Consider the following 23,362-nt stretch of genomic DNA (forward strand, 5'->3'; position numbering starts at 1 on the left):
ATGAATATATTGAGTACTGCTTCCTCAGATAGAGGCAAGAGAAGATTAAAGTATGATGAACATTTTAAGTGAGGATTTTAAGCCTTTTATTAACACTATGCATCTCTCCACAGCTATTTTCACTTTCTGACTGAGGGAGGCAAACACTGTTCTAATGGCCTTGCAAGCTGGACTTAAGCAAAAGAGGACATGTATTTATGCTATGATTGTAAATTTGTGTCTCAATAGTATAACAATTTTTAGTGTTACTGGGAGAGAACACCTTCGCATCCATACAGGATGCAATAATTTGTAACTCCCAACTACAGAACAGTGAGGTGGAATAACATAAGCAGCCACAAAGAGACTGGTAAATTTGATTGTATGTTTAACTCCTGTTTCAGCCTACACACACAATAGGTGGAAAGAGACCTGAACTGTTCCCTTTCTGTTCATTCAATCAGCTTCCTTTATAGGCTACTTTTATTATTTTTAACGGCTGCAAAAGTTCAGTTATCTTAAGAGTGAAAGAATGTGACATTCTTGGAGGATTTTAGTGTAATTCTGGGATGAGTCAATCCCAGGAAAATTTTCAATCCTCCACCCAAAGGTGATCCACTCTAACAAAAAGATAGATTAGAGCAGCTGGTGAAAAAAAAAAAAAAAACTTTTTTTTAAATAAATTCAAAACATTCACATCTGGCTAGGTCTCTATTCAGTGTTGCTTAGCATGAAAGGAAGAAGAAAGATGCTATGGTTGATTAAGATAATTAGACAGAATGGAAAATCAAGAGGGTTTTTTTATTTAATTATTAAAATAAAACTAATTTACTATCCAAAAATATGCATAGTGAAATCATGAAATCATCATTTAGTTCCACTTATAAAGTCACCCCACTTAAGAGACTGCCCCCTAAATATTCAAATATTTTTTTCCTGCTCTATTCCACCCTACTTCTTGCAGAATACATTGCAAACCACAGCCAGGTACTGTTTCTGGACATCCTTAAGATACCAATGCAACTCTGGTTCCATGAAAAACATCACGTACAAGTAAAACTGTGCTAAGCAATGAGTTCATTACCTTTCCTTGACTTTCTACTGCCAGAATGGAAAAAGCAGTCACCCACCGGTAACAGCACCGCAGGAGGCTGCTCCTGCCTGATCAGACCCCACAGCCTTCCCTGCGAACGTCCCGGAAATCCCACCGTAAGGTCAACACCGTCTCCAAGCGCTTGCTAAGCTCTGAAGACACAGGCTGAAGAAGTTGTAAGAATGACTTCAGGGACACTCATGGCTTAGAGACCCTTCTCCCTCTTCAGCGAAGATCAGCTATAACCGCTCTGACAGTAACATTTATATTAAAAATACAACAAGGGAAAGAATCTAGACCAGTCCCTTGAACAATTAAAATCCAAAAAGAACTTCTGTATGATTTTCATCACTGAACAGCTATGGTTGGTTTCTTGCCATTAGAAATGGTTTCTTGACATTATGTCCATTTATGCCACGGACATAAGCTTTGCTAAAAAGAAAAATGCCATCCACCATCATTACCTACTCTCTTGTATGGTATTTAACATGTATGCATGCATCACACTTTGACATTTGCACACACATATCTACACAACCATATTCTATTTTAAAATGAACATTATATAGATACACACAAAACATGGCAAGTCTTTTATATGAATAAAGAAGTGTTAATATATGCCATATTTGAAAAGTCAAGAGGTTAGAAAAACAGCAAAATCTGGTATAAAAGACAGTTTGGGCTCTTATACATGCAATTAAAGTAATTTTTACTCTTGGCAGTATTTGCAGTGCTTATCTCCATAATACTGAAATGTTTCCATCAAACTTGTCAATGTAAAGCAACTCCGGCTAGCTTTGCCTCTTAATTCAGACCTCAATCTCCTTCAAACGAGAGACTTGCCATTTTGTAGTTTATACTACACTACTGAATGTTTAAACATCAAATAGTACTAGTGATCTACATTGAAATCTTAAGCCTTGTTTCACCCAAGGGAAATGCCTCACAGAGCTTGGAGGCGAGGGAGAGGTTTTCAATTTTACTTAGATCCCATGGCTGCACTGGAGACTGCACAAGAACCCAGAGCCATGAAATATTCAGCCCTTTCTTCTGGCACCAGTCTAAAAGAAATACAAGGCAAACTCAGTAATTTGCCATCTGACCTTAAATTTGTCGCTTCCTGAAAACCATGGGCATTTTTATTTGTCTCCATGGAGACCTCCATGATTTAAGAAAAAACTATGGATAAGTAGTATATTCCCTGGGAAAAAAAATGAGATAAAATGACTACTTATTAATGAATCATAACTAGGATTAAGACTGTTGAAAACAATGACAGAGTATAGATCCAAGCAACTTAGAGCAATCTTAGCTATAATTTCCATTATAAATTATATTATAGTACTCAAGATTTTAAAGTGTGTAATTGCTTCATGAGTCTCTTCAAAGTTTTTGTTTCCTTTTTAGTTGTAAGTCACGATAAAATGCTTGCAAATTAGTACTAAATTAAGGACAAATGAGTATTGAAGATAGGTGTACTTTTACTCTTTAGGTTCATTCCTTCCCAGTTGTTTCATTTTTCCCCATTATGAAAAGGTCTATGCAAGTATAATGTGAATATAATTTTTCTTATTTTCAGTTGCTATTATTCTCAGAAGTTACAAGTGTCCTGCCTGCATTAATAACAGTGCAAAGACTTCACACATTTAATGCACAAAATGAAAAGAACTAACACACGTCCTCATTGCTGATACAACGTTCAGAGTTCAGTCTTTGAGAGTTTAAAGACTTAATTTAAGGACTATATTTCTAAAGCAACTGCTGTTCACTTTGGGCTAGCTTGGTCACAGCAACAAGAGCTATGTTAGTCATCACGTGTCACACTAAGACCCCAAGATACCAAGGTTCCTCTATACGCATAGATGTTCTCAACCTTTGCTTTCCTACTTCTGTTCTGCTTCCTACTGCAGCTGACTTTTAAACACAACCTATGAGTTTTCCCTTTTTCATATGTATGAGGAAATCCTTCAACAATGAACTGTAATTAAAAAAGAAAAAAGCTACTCTAATTAAGCCATCTTAAAATATGATTTCATTTCAAAATTCTTCCCCTATCCCCCAAGAAATATTTCATACAACTACTGCAGGATTTGCCTTGCCACTTCAGGACTTTAAAACTGAAGAAAAGATACCATCCATTCCCAGCCACAGAGCCAGCTCTCCAGCCCTCCTTCTCAAACACTTTTCAGTATATAGTACAATGCCCTGAAAGGGCACAGTGGTCAGAGCTGGGCAGGTTAGAGAAGCAGTATAAATAACAATATCCATAAAGTATTCAAGTAAGGAGAGAGATGCATCCAAGACCCTACGGAAATGCAGGGAGTTTCCAGAACTGCCTGTGCACGCTCTCATTTTCACACCACAACAGGAGAAAAAAATCTGTTCCGGGGTAGCAGATCTGCAAGTGAAGAACCCCTTCCGTATTAAAGTGATAAATCCAGCTGATAAGCCTCAGGATTATAGATAGAATGAGCATAAATCATATATTAAGGTCCCAAGAAAAGCTTTACAGATCAAAACAAACACCTTATTTCTATGAGCAATCCAGTTGACTAGCTACCACAGTAGGAAGCAATACTTCTTATTTGGGCTACCACGATTTCTGTTCAGGTAAAATACCAGACTAATCTAAGAAATTATTAGGAAATACATAACACAAGATCTGGGAATAATTAATGGCAAAATTCTGCTTTCTGGTCTAATAAAAATACAGTGCTTTGGCATGCAACCTTTTTTCTTTTCTCTCATTTTTGATCTCTTTTGGTTCTCTCCCTCTCCTGAAGGCTTCAGTAAATCATCTGAAAATTATTTTCCTTTGAAACACCATTAGTCTTAATACGGTACTAATTCTATTGGAGAAGAGACGCACCTAAAATAGAAGCAATATAAGACACCTTAAAAAAAAAAGAAGAAGAAAAAGGAAAAAAGAAAAAGAAAGCCCAGGAGATTGTAGAGAAAGGCAAAAAATACCAAATTGCCTTCTGTTGACACTGACCATCACTCTTCCCGATAAAAAAAAAAAAAATTGAAAATTAACAGTTTTCCAAGTGCCCCTGAGGAAACTAATTTCACAGTTACCATAATTTGCCATCTGTACTTTCCTTCTTTAACAAAGTTTTCTGAATAGACTCCATTGCAGATGAGTAGGAACTGTCAACTGTTCATTGTGGGGGTTTTGACAACTTCTAACTTAGAAATCTTTGCATATTAAAATGCAGGGATATCCTTTTGTATATGATTCATTATATTCTCTGTTTGTTAGCTTGTTTTTCAAGAACAACACATCAATTACACTTTAACAGAAGAAAGTAATAAAATCTGCAACTTCTAAATTCAAGCCATCTGCTACAACCAAACACCCAGAACTTTACACTCAGGTATGCTGTAATAATTTAAGCATGACTGATGCTTCATACCTGCTATCATACACACAGTTTGAGAAGATGAATTATATAAATATGTAGAAGAGTCTCCATATTTACTATTATTGGTTACTTCTATCCATTTTGGCACTTGGGATTAAATTCATCAGCTATTGCTTTAATGACTTACAGAAAAGATTGTACTGTTGAAGGAGTTCAAAAACTACTTGTCAAGTAACATATATTATGCAAATGAATCATCTGCAACCATTTTAAATACATATTTGCTTTCTAAATAAGCATCTGCTTCAACGTGGCATTGAGCTGAGATCTCTGTTCATTGCTTTATTGTCACCTCAACCTTTCATTCTTCGTCCATCTCATTCACCTGCTTGCCAGGAGTTCTTCGAGGAATTAACTTGTTCTATGTTACTGGGTATTCTATGTACACAGTAATGTCCTGTAGATAACACACCAAAATACACTGCATATACTGTATGCCAAAAATATGAATAGGTGGGATTGAAAATGTTTATTTTTTAAAATATTTGTCATTTAAGTGTTCAAGTCTTGGAGGCTTGCCTGTATGTTCACTGGCACACTTGTGAAGCTGCCCATCACATCTGAGACGTACCTGTGCCTTGTTTACCCACATTGTCTCCCCCACCCCCAACATTAACACCATCTTAAAGCCATGCGCTATATGAAGTTAGAAAATGACTTATAAATATAAATCCTGCTTCCTACACAAAAGCACTGATTTACTATAGCTTGCCTCCAAGACAGGAACTAAAAGGAAGAAAAGAGGTAAGAGATCAAAACCCTAAATGCTCCTTTTTCAACTCATCAGTTACTCTTTTCAGTCCTACCTCTCTCTCCTCATACTATACAATCTATATGTTTGAAGTCTCCCTAAGAAAAATAAGCAGGTCTCCTGCAGTAGTGATCATGCTCACTGAAGTCTTACACTAAAATCTGCATGGCTATGTAGATATTTATGGCCTAAGGTAAAGCTATATACTGGCTGTTTAGGAGGAAAAGTGGTTTATAGGACTGGCATAATGACGGTGAGAATAGGAATTTAAGTAAGATGGGGAAATGGAAACATTTTTCAAGTCGTACAACCTCTGAGTTTAAAATATCCAATCACAGTCTTAGAGCTAATCAAATTCGAGTGGGGATGTACAAAGAATCACATATATTTTTTTTTATATAATTACAGCTCACCCTAGCAAGCAGTAGTTCTGTATCTAAAACACAGCTGTTCTATTCATTTAATGAAAGCTGTACATTTATGAGAAGAGCAGATATCTTTCAACTACTTTATACTTACAATAGTGGTAATATAATCTAATAGTCAAATATGAACCATAAAATATTCAATAAGTAAATAGTTCCACTGCAACTTTTAAGTATCTGCATTTAATAATATTGTTTTCTTGATTTATGATTGGGTAAAGATGTACTATGAGCATTATCAGTACTAGACTAATGGAAATGTAATTTACCAAAACAATTTAAATATGTCATCCAGGTTCAGAACCCAGTCTTGTAAAATATAATGTCAGAAATAACCTTTTTTAAATGGGCCATTTCCTTAGATACACTATGTATAATGAGATCATTTAAAAAGTTCTAGTTTTACAGCCACTTTTCATATCATTATTTTCATTTACATTAGTAAGTAAACCTGAACTTTCTGCAAGATGCTACCTTTCTGACACCATATGCTTGAATTTCAATTAATGCCATGTGAATCAGAATATACTTATTTTCCTCTCTCTCCTCTTGCCAGCTACAAAAAGATAGAACTAAAAAATATAAGGCTGCACAGTGCCTGAAGCTTTACTCTGAAACTGGAATTTAGGTATTTATTTTGATCGTCCAATTCACAACAATTCTGAACTTCCAAAAGTTACAATCACTGTATTATAGTACAAGAACACTGCCCTAAAAGTGCAGAGGTCAGATCATAGAATCAGTAAGGTTGGAAGGGACCTCTGGAGATCATCTAGTCCAATCTCATCAATGTGTACAAGTACCTGAAGGGAGGGTGTCAAGGGGACGGGGACAAACTCTTTTCAGCTGTCCCGTACGACAGGACAAGAGGCAATGGGCAGAAATGGAAGCACAGGAAGCTCCGCCTGAAGGTGAGGGGTAATTTCTTCCCGGGAGAGTGACGGAGCCCTGGCACACGTTGCCCACAGAAGCTGTGGAGTCTCCTTCTCTGGAGATCTTCAAGGCCCGCCTGGATGGAACCCTGTCTAACATGCTCTAGGTGACCCCGCTGAGCAGGGAGGTTGGACTAGATGATCTCCAGAGGTCCCTTCCAACCTTACTGATTCTGTGATTCTGCAATTGGGAGAACTAAGTAAAAAGGACACCAGCAGCTATATACATAGCTCCTGAAACAACCCAAGCTTTTATTAAGCTAGGACCATTAAAAAAAAAAAAAATGAAGCATCTTTCCAATTATGAATTCTCTGTTAAAATTTGCCCTAAAAAATCCATCAGTCGGCCAGTAACCTCTATTATTGCTATGTGGCAAATCTTTAGCATTTCTTAAGCATTAAGACACTTTCTCAAGAAAGAATACAAAGTAGACGTTAAAAAGATAAACAGGCAACAGGTGCCAGCAATAGGATTTTGAGGTGTTACTGCTTGGTATGCCCGTCCTTTTCTAAGTTAATTGTCAAGTACATCCTGCAGGGCTGAGTGCCCCCAATTCCTGTTTGGATTTGGGCCTCTTAACTGCATGCTGCTCTATGCTCGAGTAAGAAGTTTGTGGATATGCAAGTATATTGTGCAAGAGTAGTACCTGAAATGTGTAAGAACTCAGGAACAAGGACCAGGGGGTCTTGGCAGACACTAAGTAGACCAGCAACATGCCCTTGCAGCAAAGGAGGCCAAGAGCCTCCCCAGCTGCACAAGGCACAGAGTCACCAGCTGTGCGAGGGAGGTGATCCCTCCCCTCGGCTCAGCACTGGTGAGACCCATCGGGAGGGCTGGGCTCTACAGTACAAGGGAGATACGGACGTACCGGAGTGGGTCCAGCAAAGGGCCACAGAGATGATTACGGGCTCAGAGCATCTAACATACGCTCCGAGAGGCTGGGAGACCTGGGACTGTTTAGCCTGAAAAGTGCAGTCTCAAAGAGATCTTATCAATGTGTATTAATACCTGACAGAGGGAGTAAAGAAGATGGAGCAAAGAAGATGGAGCTAGACTATTTTCAGTGACGCCTAATGAAAAGGAAAGGGGCAATGGGCACAAACTGAAATACAAAAAAAAAAAAAAAAAAAAAAAAAAAATTACATTTAAACCTGAGAAAACCTTTTTTTTTTTTTTTTTTTTTTTTTTTTTTTTTTTTTTTTCAAAATACTGTAAAGGTGGTTGAACACTGCAACAGGTCACCCAGAGAGGCTGTGAAGTGTCCACCCCTGGAGATATTCAAAACCTGGCTGGACATAGACCTGAGTAACATGCTCTGGGTGACTTGGCCTGAGCAGGAGGTTGGATTCTGCCATCTCCAGAGCTGCCTTCCAACCTCAACCATCTATTGAGTTTCTGAAATTCAGAGAATTCTTCCGGGACTTCAGATGCTACTTCATACAACCATGTATTTCCATATTTCTGGACTGGGCCTCAAAAGAGTGGTTTTCAAAATCAGAGCCTACAGGATTACTAGTCGATAAATTTTGTAGGTAGATATTTGCACACTCTCTGTTTCCCTATAACCCTGTATAATTCTGCCATACTTTCATATGCATTCAAAATATTGAACACCACCATTTTAAGGTCTCCAGGCTCACAGACCTAAAAGGACATCCTTTTCTTGTCTCAACAGGGAAGCATTACAGTAAGTAACCACTCCTATTTTTATCTAAAGAGAAACCATGAATGCTATCAGAAGAGAGTGCATCAGCTAGTTTTACCTTTGACAGAAAGTACTTTTTTGGACTTTTAAGGCAAACCTGGCTTTCAGTCATTTGGCTATTCTGAGTCTTTTCTACTGTCAGCAGTGATACTGACAGTTTTGTCCCAGAGAGCAGCCAATTCTTCCATCAGCCAGAAATCAGTTCAAAGCATACAGTTAATTAAATATACAGGGATATAAACAACCAATTAAACATTTCAAAATTGGGACACTCCTGGAAAACGGAGGAACGTATAGAGTGTACACAGCATTGGTATTTTTAGCTTTATACTTCTAAAAGTGGAATACCCACCTGTTGGAAGAGAACGGAGAGACAGCCTTTCTCCCTTCCTAGCCCCCACCTACTGAAATCAGTTCTACTTCCTTTTAGTGATCAATTTCCCTACTGCGTACTGCTTTAACAAGGACAACTATTTGATTTTTTTAAAAAATCTGCAGATTCAGAGGAGGAAGAGTAGGGGGCATAAGTGCTAAGAAATTACACTTTTTACAATGTGTTGAAAATGGACCTTTTAATTTGTAAATGCCAATACGTACAAAAATACCTAACTAGGAAGAAGAGCATAAACACCAGCGTGTTAAGGCTAATGAATTGGAATTGCCCACTGTGTAAATAGGGCAATACTGTTATGTCAATACAGAATTGATAGAGTGAATAATACACCCTCCTCACGTACTCTATAAAGTAACTTTACTTTATAAAGTTATCAGAAAAAGACTGCCCTGTAAAACCAAAGGAAGTCAATTTAGATACGCTGGCTTACAGGTGATGGCTATTGTCTCCTAAGCTCTGCCTGAGGTCTCTAAATTAATTCCTGACCTCAAAATTGATTTAATCCATTATCCTTTAAGAGTCCATTTAAAAGCACCTCCCCTCCTTCTCAGCAGGTTAAAAAATGCCTTATAAAGTGATTTAAAAAAATTTTTTTAGATCAAATAGCAACAAATAATCAGAAATCAGGGTACAGTAAGAAAACCAAGCAATACAGTCATTACAGGTAAGACTTTGTCTTTCAGTAAGAGCAGCACTCATTTTCTGAGTGCCTCTGTCACATCTTCGGAGTCCTACATTTTATAGCAAGTTAGAACAAGTAGCTCTATGAACATTAGTGTCTCCCAGTTGAAATGGCCACTTACGTTGAAGACTTGCACTGCTCTGCCTCCCAAACATCACCACTTACTCCCCCCTCCTTTCTTCCTTTTCAAAGACAGCAACTATATCCAATTTAACATCTCCCTTTCAAAATACCCTCCTTCTTTCCATCTGAAAAGCTCCCATCTGAACAGACCATACCCGGGGTTAAAGCAAGGCTAACTCTCAGAGAACGATCTGCACAAACTAATTACTGCTGAAGAGGTGTCCTTGTAAGCTTTGCCACCACTACAGACTAAAATGTAACTGCACTAAGACTCATTGATCATGTTTTGCAAGGCAGAGCAGTTATTTTAAAATTTACAACAGGTCACAACATGCAAAAGAGCATGTTGTACCAATTCAACACTCTCAAATGAAAACAAGCGAGAAAAGGCAAACAAGAGTAATCATGAAGATTTCTGAGAGTGCAAGAAATTGTCATGCTGGGCTTGCTTTTGCCCCAGACCTGTTACACGTTTCTGCAAGAAGTCTTCAAGCATTTGATGGGACAGTCACTGCTATAGGGATGATGCAACACCTCATTTGGACAAAGCAAAGCAAAACAAAACAAAAACCAATTAACTTTGCTAGTGACTTCTCAGGACAAGTAAAAGTTTGAGAAAAACTATGTCCTTTGTAGAACCTGGTTAGAAAGGGTACTCAGTAGGAATAATCAAAAAGCCCAGGCTTTTCAAGAAAGGAAATCTTTACTCTGAGCTGCACCTACCTTTTCCATACATGCTGCCTGAGAGATGGCATCCCACAGTGCTGTCTAGAAAAGGTAACTCTGATTTTTTCTGCCAGTTTTCTGAATTTCTGTATAACTATGAGCTGCATAATGGTCTATTCTTTTATCTCAAATGAAGCCATTATCTGCTTCTCTGTACTACTCCCTGACTTCTAAGCTATTGCAGAACCTAAGCTCTGAGAATCAAGATTCAGTACTGTACTATTTTATAAAGATGCTACAGTTTTGTCTGTTGACTAGAGATGGCATGAGGAATATCACGTCCCGACAACTTAATGGTAAAAAATAAAAGATAAAAATAAAAAAGCACAGACATGCAATGAGAATCTTTGTTAAAGGTACATAATAGATCAGTGACAAGGTACAAGTCTTTTAATTTTCAAATAAATGTCTTATCTGCTAGGCCACAGCTTCTCTCCCTTTATAGTGATAACACTGAATAAGCAGCAACGTCAATATTTTTGAAGTATACTGTTATATCATAGATGTGTGATATGTCTCAGCATCATCATACAAGAGGATTGCAATCCCACCTAAACAAGCAGAACAAACTGTATAACCTCCTGAGACTTTTCTATGGTTATGTGAAAACAGGTGGGAAAACACATTGTAAAACACAGTATAAATTAATTACTACAATATTTTAGACTTAAATAATAAAATATTGCACAAGGTCTCCCATGAAATTCCACAAGGGCAAATGAGAAGTCTTGCACCTGGGATGGACCAACTCTCTGCAGTGGCACTGCCTGGGATCAAGTGCCTGGGCAGGAGCTCTGCTGAGAAGGACCCAAGGGTCCTCACAGCCTCTGAGGAAGCTATCCAGAAGACAAGCCATGCTATTCATGGCAGCAGAGCCAGAAGCAACAGCCCTAAGTTGAAACAGGAGGTTCCAAGTGGAAAAGGGAGGGCAGGGGGAGAGGTCTCACTGAGGTCGATTAAGCATCAGAACAGGTTGCCCAGACAGGTTATGCAAGCTCTGCCCTCAGAGGCTTTCAGACCCGGCCACACAAACCCCTGACTGACACGGTCTGAATTCAGCACTGCCCCTGCTCTGAGTAGGAGGCCCCTGAAAAATCCCATCCAACCGGACCAACTCTGATGCTACATTGTACAACCAGAGAGGTACACAGACACTCCTTAGAAAGCACAGAAAGAAAATCCCTTCTGCATGATACTGCTAATGAAACTGGCTTTTCAAGTATCTAAACAACTGATTCAGGCACCAACGTATGCGGCCACGCTATCACCAAAACAGAAAAGTTGCTCCTTTCTCTAGCACAATTTAGTGTGAAGAGGCAATTTAGCAAAAAGCATCATTAATGTCGTATGAAGAGGAGAAACATTTGGATCACTAGCAAATAGAAGCAGCAGGTTAAATTCACTGCTGACTCTCACATGCTGCAGAGCTTGGTAATCCTCAGGAAACAAACACACACACACACACAAATGTATCTCCTTACTTGAAAGGCTACTAAAACTGTGAATAAAATGAAGAAGAAAGCTTATTGATACTGTTATTTCATCCAAAACTGCGAAGCCTTTTTCTTGTAGGACAGAGGAAGGAAGAGATGGGACTGAAACAGCAGCAGGTAAACTTTAAAAGGTTAATTTTAACTAAAGTTGGTTTTCACCTCTTTCTGATATTTAGCTCTAACTGGTACAAGAGTGATTTTCCTATAACTACCTGGAGTACTGCACAACTCAGTAGTATATCCACAAAACCCCACACAGCACATATATGAATAATTTGAAAGATAACACATCCCAGCTTAGTAAAATGCAAACCCCCCAAAGTTGTTAATAATGTTAATAATTAGCACTGGCATGACCTATTCCTAGGATGTACTGAATCACTTTTTCCTACTGCTTTAAGGTTAGTTATATATGACATACACTTAATGAGGCAATGACAACTTAAGAAATAAAAAATTCTATATACATCTGATAATTCACCCCGAAAGCAAAACAGTGAGGTTCACAGAAGTACGAAGGAATGCCTTGTGTGCCCCTCCATGCACACAAACATACTGAATTTACATGCTGCAACACTCCTACTGACTTCAAATATCCTCCTGATCATCACTTCTCCTGAAAGTCCCACATTACTCACGGTACCCTCCCATGGAATCCTTTCACTATCCCTAAAAAAATGATGAACATTACTCCCATTAAAACTCAGAAGACAGCATTTACCTGGCAGAACCCTTGCACAGTAAGAAGACTAAAGAGCAACATCTCAAGGATGTCCCAGTAGCATCATATTTGCTTGGTAAAATAATTCGCAAAGGAAAATGACAAAGGGAAAGATATAAACAATCGGTCCTGAACTACTTCCAAAAATATTACCATTTCTAACATGAAAAAGCATTTGCTGGTAACAGCTCTCCCTTCAATGCAACAAATGTAATTCTTATGAATATTCTCCTGGAAGGAATGCCCTCGCTCCTTAGAAAAGGAATATAATTCCTCTGCTGGCCAGAACACCACTTGTTCCTTTTCTCAGAAGGAATAAGGGGCCTGGAGTCAACAAGGCACTTGAGCATGTGAAATCAATTGGGCTGTTCATGCACTCAAAATTAGGCAGTTGCTTAAACACTGCTGAATTAGAGCCAAAAAGAGGTAAAGTGAGAACAAATGTCCCGCTTTCACTCTAGGGCAATGGACTCAATTACAGATCAGTTAAGCCCACTTGTTTACTTGGCTGGAGTGCTACTCAGAGAGGAGCAAGTTTCTCCAGACATTTTTAATGATCTTGTGGTGAGTGAGAGAGCTGCTTTTTTCCATTAAGTACATATTGCCCCCACTTCTGCTTATTTCCCCCCTCCCAAGCGATGAAAAAAAACTGATTTTCAATGAGCATTATCAAAAAGCAACCCAAAGGCTGCCACTGCTACCAAGTATACAGTTTGCACTGATTAAACAGAAAAAACATTCTAATAACAACCTGATACACACGTAATTGTCACTTCATTCTTCTGCACAAAGCGGTAGGAAAACAGAAAAGAAGATAGAGCAACAAGACAAAAGAGATTACAGCATGACCAAAATAGACAAAACTATAGTTCCGTTCAATTCTGACAGTACGATTTGAAAGGTCCAGTCAAATCTGGACAGATTTTTCATGCTCAGAAGGTAGTAGGTGTTGCATTCAAGGTATCTCCTTGATCTAAAACTAATTCCACCGTATTAAGGCTATCAATGACAGGACATATAAGTCTAATTCAGCTTACTTCTGCTCTTAATCTAGCTGGAATTCTGCTGGCAACAAGTCCAGATACGAACATTTCAACACCTAAACTTGAAACCTTGGCCCAGATTTCAAGCAGTACCAGGCTGCCTCATTTGAGTCAATGGGGCTTATAAAAAGAAAGAGAAGTTTTTCTTGCCTTTAAAAATCAAAAACTTGAAAAACTGCACTTTAAACGTGAAGACTCAACTTTGAATATCTGGACCAAAACAGCAAAGGTCACTTTTTGAGGTCACTTTAAAAAGACAAAAGACCAAACTGAGTCAAAATTACAAAGCTCCTACAGGAACTTAAATTTGATTCAGCTGTAATCTAGGTAGTGATGTTAATTACACAGCTGAGATAAGGCAGACAGAAGATGGGCACAAATGGCAGATTTGGCATCTGAACAATGTTTCTGGCACAGACAGGGAAGGCAGAGGAAGTAGTAGCAGGAAAAAGCACATAAGCTTGGCTTATATACCATCCCAGCATGCCCAGGCCAAATACATCTTTTGTGCAAGTGGCTCCCTACTATTAATTTAAACATCAGTTTTGCCATTTACCAAAGTGCTTGAATTCAATCAACACAGCATTTCAGTTATCCAGATTGCGGAGTGACGGCTGGAGTGCTTTACATGCCTTTGGCACTAACTCAAAAGCCACTGTCCCACCAATTCTTCACAAATAATAGTACAGCTAAAAATTATTCAGTATCTAAGTTTACATTCTGCGACAAAGCTGCCAGTAAGCTAGATAACAATAAATTCATTTCAGAAAAATTTTGGTCTCAGACCTGAACACTTCTAAATACATACAACAGAGACAAGCATCTTTGCAGCTTTTGCTACTGCTAACTTCCATTTTTATTCACACGTTCACACTATGGATACTGTCAAGTATTTACCATAATGAAAAGGTGGTCTCTCATATTGAATTGAAGCCCAGGAACATCCCTAATTTTTAGAGCACTTGGTTCCCTCTGCAACCTCACCAAAAGACTTCTCTCTCAGACACTGAAATAAATACAATCTGGGAAGGAAACTCACTTACCATAAATAAATTGTAACAATATTCATATAAGTGAGCTGACTCAGACACATATTCACATTACACGTTCCTCCCTTCTATACAAGCAGAAACCGTGTCCTCACAGAGAAGTCATCTCACACCACCACTAAGCTTTGTCCCAGAGGATCTTCCTCCACTACTGCTTCAAAGGAGAAGTGGCTTTTCACAGACTTAACAAAATACTAGCAAATGTAGTTTGACCAGCGTGCTTCCATCACATTCTTACTTTCACCATACAGCCACTTTGTGGACCAGCTCTTGCTTTCAGAGGAGTAGCCGCAAGCAGGTTGTATCGGGGAGGTGCCCTCAGAGAGGCCTTTCTGCCAGCCCAGCTGCTGTGATTTTTTTTTTTTTTTCATTTTTTTTCTTTAAACAGTTATTAAAAATTTGTATGTTGTTATAAACATTGTTCTGTCCTATAAGGAACAAGTCACGCTTATCTTCCTTGATCGGAAAGTGGGTAATTTCCTGCAGCAGTGATGCAGATAGGAATGGTGCAAGGTAATTTTACACTAAGTAATATTCATAAAACTCTTAATGTAGATGATAGTATCCAAGTCTCTTGTTGATTACTTGACTTTAAGACCTTTAAGTTGACGAGTGTTCTCAATGGAACAGACATAATTAATTCCCTAGGAAGGAAAAATAAACCATGTTTTTAAAAATGCATGCTTGTACCTAACAATGCATATGATGTTTTTCAAATTTCTACCTCTTTTCCCTGCGCCCTCACAAAACAGAAAACAAACTGCAAGGTTTATATTAATATTTAAATAGGGGAAATAAAAGGTGAATGTTAACTTTGCAAAACTTCAGCAACAGTAAATATGAGATATGAAACAACACTTAGAAACAAGAAAAGTGTTATTAAAGGGAGGAATCTGTTGTTAATGTTGAAATGAGCACACTTCATTAAAATTTTTTTTTATTACTATTAAATAGCTAATCTTTGCTATTGATAGAAAAATAGCTTGATAGAAAAATCAAGCCAAAATTAGAGGAAAGCAAGCAAAAATAAAAGTAGTATTCCAGGTATTCAACATATTCTCACGTAACTTTTAGCTTTAGTGAGCAAGAGGTCAGGAAAATCTTAAGATTCATTCTTTTTGCTCTTTTTTCTTTTTCTCTAAGATTTCTAAGTGACAAGACCCAACAATATATTTTAAAGAATGGAAGCGCAATGAATTAAAGCAGCAGTGTTTTTAACAAGCCCTTGAGAAAAACAGAAAGCAATGCTTGCTGCTAGCAAACTTGAGTGGCACAAGATTTTTTTAAAAAAGCAAGAACTGGATATTTGAGTAATAACACGCTGTTTTGAACAGATCTTGCTATCATACAGGCTAATTTTCCCATAGCAGAAGGAAACCTTATCATTTACAACATTTTTTTTTTTTAGGACAAATCAGAAAGAGAGAGGCACTTCTAGCTATTTATATAATCAGGTGCAAAAAAGGTAGTTTCCCCTCCTCCTCTTACCTAATGTTTTTTTTTCTTCCACTAAACACTACATTGCACCAGGAAGTGGAGTTTATAAGGGAGGAGCAGAAACTTTCTAATGTCTCTAGGGAACAGCTTTACTCTTCATGAGCCTCATCACGTTGCGCTCAGCTGGCCACCATCTTCCATCGCACACGTTTACCCCGTTAAAGTCTTCAGAATGCATCCAACAGAGCTTGGAAAACTCCAAGCGGGCCAGCAGAATTGGCTCTGAGACAATTCTGCTCCCAAGAGCCACCAGCCCTATATGCAGTTTGGAGAAACTCATCCCTCATTTGACACACATGCACACACGCACCCCCAATTGGAACACTTTCCCAGCAAGCTACAACCACTCTCATACATCCTCATAGCGTGCAACACCTACCCCTGTTCACATGCTATAAAAAAAATACAGCAGACCGCAACGCAAGCTTCAGGTTAGTTCAGTTAGTCTGTACTGAAAGAAACAAAACCCACCAGAAATAATCACTACGGCAAAGGGAAGCAGAGAGGACGTGGGGCAAGCACTCTGCAGTGTTTCCTGCGCTCTAGGAGAGGCTGTCTCTGAGCAAGGTGGGAAAAGGCCACTCTGTATTTGGCTTTGGGGCCACCACTAGCCACTTAAGTGGTGTTGACTTAGTCAAAGAACACAGTAATAACTGAAAGTTAATTTCATAAAAAACAAGGTAACAAATTAACAGGGGACCAGAAAAATCTCTACTCCATTTCCCGCTATTCCTAACTTTTTACTGTAACTTTTTCAGATTCAAAGGAGAAAAAACTAAGACTGAATTGTGAGAAGTTATAAAGCAATACATAAGCTCTCAGAATCATTCACCACTCTTAACAACATATTCCAGCACAAGGGTTATCTAAAACTTGTAAAATTTTCAAGAAGTGATACTGGGTTTGGGTGACAGCTAGACTCAGAACAGCTCTGTGTCATCTCAACATTATTTTAACCGTAACTCCTGCTGGTAGACAGGATGAGACAAAGATGCTGATGAATGTGAAGGGCAAACAAGAAACAGTCCTCCTTCCCCATCTTGCCTTCCTCAGGGTATTCTTGTGACACATTGTGTGTTTTAAACATCAAAGCTTCTTTCTAGGCCTGCAATGACGATTTAAGAAAAAAATACAAAATTAGCAAAAGCAGAATATAAGGAATACGTCTTTGCCCTTCTCCTGCATATATTTTCCCAAAACTTTCAAATAGGCCAATATCATCTGCCAGGAAGCATGAGATTTAATGTCATGGGACATGATAGACTTATATAATTTTCACATTTAGTGAAGGTGATTTTTTTTTAAAATCAGTATACATCTAATACAAACTTTGAATAAAGATGGGTATTTACACTGAGTGCTGTGAACCACTGTACCATTGATTGGCTTTGCGACCTGAGTCCACTATACTCGACAATATTGCAAAGGATCCTAAGTTTTAACTAATATTTAATATTTATAGCATCATTTAAGACCCCCAGTGAAAGGCATATTCATCAGGACACAGTACAACAACTAAAATTTGATAGTTCAAAAAAAAAAAAAGTCATTAATGACATAAAAATTCAGGCTAACGGTGAAGTAACTTGGGCTTATTGATTCTGAAGGAAGTCCTTTGATTCATGCCAGCTGAGGATCTGCCCATGGCATTTAGAAATGTATGTTAATAGTTTTTCACAGAATCGCAGAATAATTCAGGTGGAAGGGGACCTCAGCAGGTCATCTGTTCCAACCTCCCCCTCAAAAGCAGGGACAGCTATTCTTTAAAACCTTCATAAAAGGCCATTTATCATTTCCTCAAAGTTACGTTATCAAGAGCATTAGGAACTGTTTAGTAACCTGATTACAATGATGAATTAATCATGCCTTAATTTTGCTAATCCAATTACACTACCCTCAAATAGCTGAAAGCATGTTTGGATGCACAATGCAGTTACTAGTGATACAGGGCAATTCATAACATTTTGCAGATAAAGACAGTGTGGTTTATTTAGTACTGAAACTGCTAAGAGAGTGTAGACATAGACATTCTCTGTTAAGGAGCCAAAGGGTTTAACACTATGTGTTAAGCGTATATAATGGGAGAAAACGCTTACAACGGGTCTTCTATGGATGGGAAGCCAGAATGCAAGCAGCCATCAGGAAGGAGGAGCATTACAACAGAAGGTCTCAGAGCGAGGGTGCACTTTATCAGCAAGAGCTCGTGATTTATACCCCGGGACTCAGGAGACCCAAACGGCACGACTGGCCGCAACTGCCCTTTCATCGAGGGCTGAGAGAAACCAGCCTAGCTCTTAAAAAAGGATATGCATGTTAGGAGTGTGTTCTCTCCACGCACTTTAGGAATGGCTGTGAATGCTAATCTTTGCCACTTGAGCTACTGCATACACATACCCTGTAAGATCAGCACTATTCTGATGATCCAGGAAGACAAACAGTATTACTACCAGCTAGAAGTTAAGACTGTTTCTGTAAAGATTTTTGCACCTACTTGGAAATTAATATACGCTAAATCTTTGCCTAATCAGGCCTGTCTATGAAGAGATTCTTCAGCTCATATAAATTACCACTGTCCTATCAGCAGCCTCTAAATCTTAAATGATCCAATGTACCAGAATCCAAGTTAGGTTTTCGACAATATTTTTCATGCACTTTGTTTCTAAGAAGCAGCTTTTATCTTGTTTGTAGCTTCAAAAGAAAAGAAGAAGGGAACACAAACTAGTGGATGATGAACAACTGTTTCTTTGGATAAGTATTTAAATTTACTTTCTAATTAAGAGAGTTTTGAGATCTACACAGTTGGTCCTGATCAGAACAAGTAACTATGAACATGTGGACCTCACTGTAACAGAAGTGCACCTGAGTTATACTTATTCACCCTGTTTCATAAAAACTGTTTTGTACAGAGGGGAATTAATCTAAGGCATTTGTTAAATTTCATTTACCAAGAACAGAGTAAAAATCCCTCAGCTTTCAAATAAGATACAGAGTTCCAAGGTTTGTTTTGATCTACAGTTACTTGCAGGTTGAAAGTTTAATGCAAACTAGCCAAGACACACAGCAGGCGACAGAGAAGCAAGCTAAAAAAGAAACTAGTGTGTGTAATTCGCAACAACTCCGCAGCAAGCTACCGTTTTACTTCTGCTCCTGGGAGGCGTACAATTAGCCAGAGTGTAACGCTGTAATGTCATCTCACTCTTAAATTCAAGGGTGTGCGAAAAGAGCAGAGAGGAATACACACTGCACTCCAGTACACACATACTATGTACCCTTTCCCTCCCCCCGCCCCAAAAAAAGAAAGGCTACAAAGACTACATTTAAAATCCTCTGTAGGATTGACATGATTAAATGGCTACATTTAAATGCTGTAATTTCATAAGCTACACTGAAATCATATTTGTAGAAATGACTTCTCTTCCCAATAAGAAAGTTTATCATACTCTACCAAGAAATAGCAGTGTTTTTCATTCCTTATTACAAAGGAAGTGATCTTCCTAACGCCCAGGCAGGTAAAGGCCACGTACTTCACGCACATCCAATACAGCTGAAGACTGAGGAAACAGCAAAAAATTACTTTATGGGCTGTCAAATTCCACTATGCAAACGATTAAGCCATCCTTTGACTGATTTGGGCACTTTGATGTATTGCGTTAGCTAGAAAAGAGCAAATCTTGCTCAAAGCACGTTCCAGGTGATGTCCAGCTCCCTTAATGCAAGTATACTTGCAGCTTTACGCACCGCGCACAAAACACCCCCGTAACGGCAACCACAGCAGCAGTGGGACTGTGCTCCCTCACTAAGTCATTCTGCCCTTTGCAGATTGGGGCTTGTACAGTCGTAATTAAATTCAATCAGCACTAATTTATCTTGTATTTTAGCCAAAATTATTAGACTGAAATTGGCTGAAAGTAGCTGTAGGGCTTTCTTTATTCAGTTATTACAGGAATCGCATCCGTTTCCAACAACTAACAAATGGCAGCCCATGCAGCTAGATAACATTACAGGGGAGCTCGTCAGGTGCCCCTGGCACCGATGCCAAGCTACCTCAGGAAAACACTTCCAGCAGAGGCGCTCGGGAGCGCTGGCTGCGGAGGAGAGCAACTACGAGTTGGAATTAAAACCCTCCGATCTAAATGCACTGTTGCCAAAACTGAGTCTTCCTAAACTAGGATCACACCAAGGAATTCCAAGTTGCCTCTTCCTCCACAGAAAGGGCAGGATCACCCCACACAAACAGGGGTGTCACAGGGTGGCCTTTAGACATACTACTTGGCCAAATGTCTAAAGGGAATAAATAAGTAAAAACAAGCCAGTAGCAAATGCTCAACAGTCAGTAAGACTGTTGGTCTTGACTTCAGAATTAACTTCACTGCTCTCCTTCCGGCCTATGCCAAAGAAACTCTTTTTAATTAAAAAGCAAAGACAACTGCACAGCAGATAATGAAGATGTGTAATTCACAACAGACACTTTGCAGTTTTATTGTGTAAAAATAAGTGTGTATATACAATATATTTTGATGACATTGTGCTACTGCTATTCTGCCATAATCTAAAGATACTTCTGTGGATATAGAATCATTTTTCCATAGCTATATAGCTATTTTCCATGAAGCTGTAACGATTTATATCGGATAAGGATCTGACTCTGGAATTACCTCTGGATGTTGGAGAACATCTATTTACTTTTCCTTAGTAATATACCATCATCACAGATCTCATTCTGTTATCTTCTGTATAAAACTGGCATCATGAAAGAATCAGCTTATTTATGAGTATTTAAACATCTAAGCACATTCTGTCCTTCCCAAGTTATAACATTTTGTCTAACCAGATAACCAGTTTCCTGCATCAAACTATATTGCAGTAATATTCTAGTGATTTTGCTAATGAAATTGGTGTTTAGGCATTTTAAATTTTGATTAAACTCATAGTAAGGTGCTGTCTTTTACTCCAAGTTTAAAAAAAAAACCAAAAAACAAAAAAACAAAAAAACTTTTCCAATGCTACTGCTAAAGGGGAGAGGGGGGAAATCTATGTTCAAATAGATATATAGATATATCTATAGATATAGATACATCTTGAAATGCATAATAAAAGAAGTCCATTTAATGCAAGTATTAATTTGAAACATTTAACGCAGATGAATTCTGATCCGCATACACAGGAGTATAAAATATGCACTAAAAATATGCACATAAACATTTATGATATTTATATTCTGCTTTACCTCATAGAGGATAATGATCACAGGTACATTGGTTTATTATATGGGATTACTTAATTATGGTAATACCAATTTTTTCATGTCCCAAAAATCTACAGAATGGGACATTCATCTATTGTACAGCAATTTCACCAAAAAATAACATGGTTGGGGCTCAGTTCTCAAATTTTTTGCCTTCAGACGTAAGATGGAAGAATCATGAATTTCAGGATCAAAACAGAAGCATTTTGCCTTTTGTCTAGAAATAAACATGCTAGAGCTCACTGATGGTGATGGGAGAATGTCAGCACTTTTACCACATTTTGGAATGCCAACACATTTTTACACATGCTTTTTCCATTGCACCCTGTGTATCTCATCAAAAAGCATCATCATCTTTTCTGTTATCCTTCAGCTCTTCTCACCAAAGCCTGCGACATGAAGCAATACACTGATCTGTACCGCACTGTACTCTGAGTACAGAAATTTTAATTCTGTCCACTCTAGGTCAAACCGTCACTACCTCCCCTCCACATTAAGTACCACTAGAAGGAGGGGAGACACAACTCTTATTTTCACATAGCATTTTTTATCAGAAAGAATATATAGTATTATTTTGTAACTCTAGCAAATTCAAGGAAGAAGTTCTTGAAACTTACTCTGTCTCAGTCAGTGCTATGAACTTTACTTTGGAGGGGAAAAAAATAGCGATTTTTTAGAGTGACCTATCTACAACTATTAATTAACTAGTCATAAAGCAGTTGTTACAGTGGGCCTGATTTTTCTATCAATATGAGTGTATTTTAATGCCTCATCTCTGTCTCTCATCTCATCTCTGTCTCTCCTGGGAAAAGCACTGAACAGGCTGGAAGACGTGGGAGAAAGATTCAAAATCCTTTTGCATCATCCTAAGTATGACTTTATAATAGTATTCCACTTATTGAATGTGTTTTAGGGAAATCTCAATAATTACCTCAAATATATATGTATAATTAATATTACTTTGGTCAATTCACTGCTGATGCTTTCTTCCTTACTGTAGCTTCCACTACTTCAAAGAATCAGTGACACAACTCAACGATATTCTTCTCTCACTTCTTTCCCTACCAGAAAATGTCCGTAAAAAATGTTTTGCCTTCCTGATAACCAAATCATTAAAAAAAAAAAAGGCGTTTTTTCCCTCACCTTTTCAATTAAGATTGTGCAAAAACAAATAAACACAAAGCAGATTCATGTCTACACGCTATCCACTTGATTTTGCTTTGGTCAGATCATGCTCCAAAAACCGTGACATTTGATTTCAGTATGCACTTTACAAGAATGCTTAAAATCAGAAACATTTCGTGAACAATTCCGTAACAAAATTTGTCAAACGACAGATAAGAAACCATCAACCAGTGGCACAAGGGGCTGGACAAAGTAGGCCCATGAAGACCATATACTGTGGGTATAAACACACCAACCCACTGCCTAGAGCACTCTGAGTCGAGAGAGAGCAGTTCTCCTCGCCGATCTGCCGATACCTTGTTCTCCTTAATACGCTGCCCAGCGGCAGCACAATATACATAGGAACTGAACATCAAACTTGACGTTTCCTTTGTCAACTGGAAAAATCTTATTCAAGATTTTAGTTTCAACAGTAAATTTCCGTATAGCTACGTGACATACAGACATAGCTGGATAGCAACTTTGGCTGTAAAAGTCAGAGATGTCAGCGTTCTTGCAATTTAAGATCACTCCATTACAATGTACGTAACCACGATTAATTTTAGGCCTGTACCCCATTAACTTCAAAAGAACTACAACACTGAAAGTCAGTTTCTCAAAACTTAAAGGTAGGCAGATGCTTAAATGATTTGCGTCTTCATTCCCTATAGAGATATGTGGGGAACATGAGGAAGAGGAGGGTTGAGGGGGAAACAAAAAGAAAAAAAAAAAATACACACACATACAGAGTTTAACTTTTCTATCCAGTTTTTTAAAAGCACATATTTTATTCCAGTTTTTGGTCTATTTCCGTTGCTGACTTTAGAAAGTAATTTTCCCCCACCACAATCTAACTATTCTACAGATGAGTTACCAATCGCCATTGAGTTTTAGTTTTCCTATAAGCTGTA

The 23,362-nt window shown here is 38.2% G+C and overlaps 1 protein-coding gene across 2 annotated transcripts in view; it reads right to left on the reverse strand.

Moving 5' to 3' along the window:
• GRID2 (glutamate ionotropic receptor delta type subunit 2) overlaps positions 1-23,362 on the reverse strand; it is a 692,796-nt gene that overhangs the window by 617,544 nt on the left and 51,890 nt on the right. The gene's annotated exons all lie outside the window — the stretch shown is intronic.

This window comes from Rhea pennata, chromosome 4, assembly GCF_028389875.1.
Source record: "Rhea pennata isolate bPtePen1 chromosome 4, bPtePen1.pri, whole genome shotgun sequence".
Taxonomy (NCBI): domain Eukaryota; kingdom Metazoa; phylum Chordata; class Aves; order Rheiformes; family Rheidae; genus Rhea; species Rhea pennata.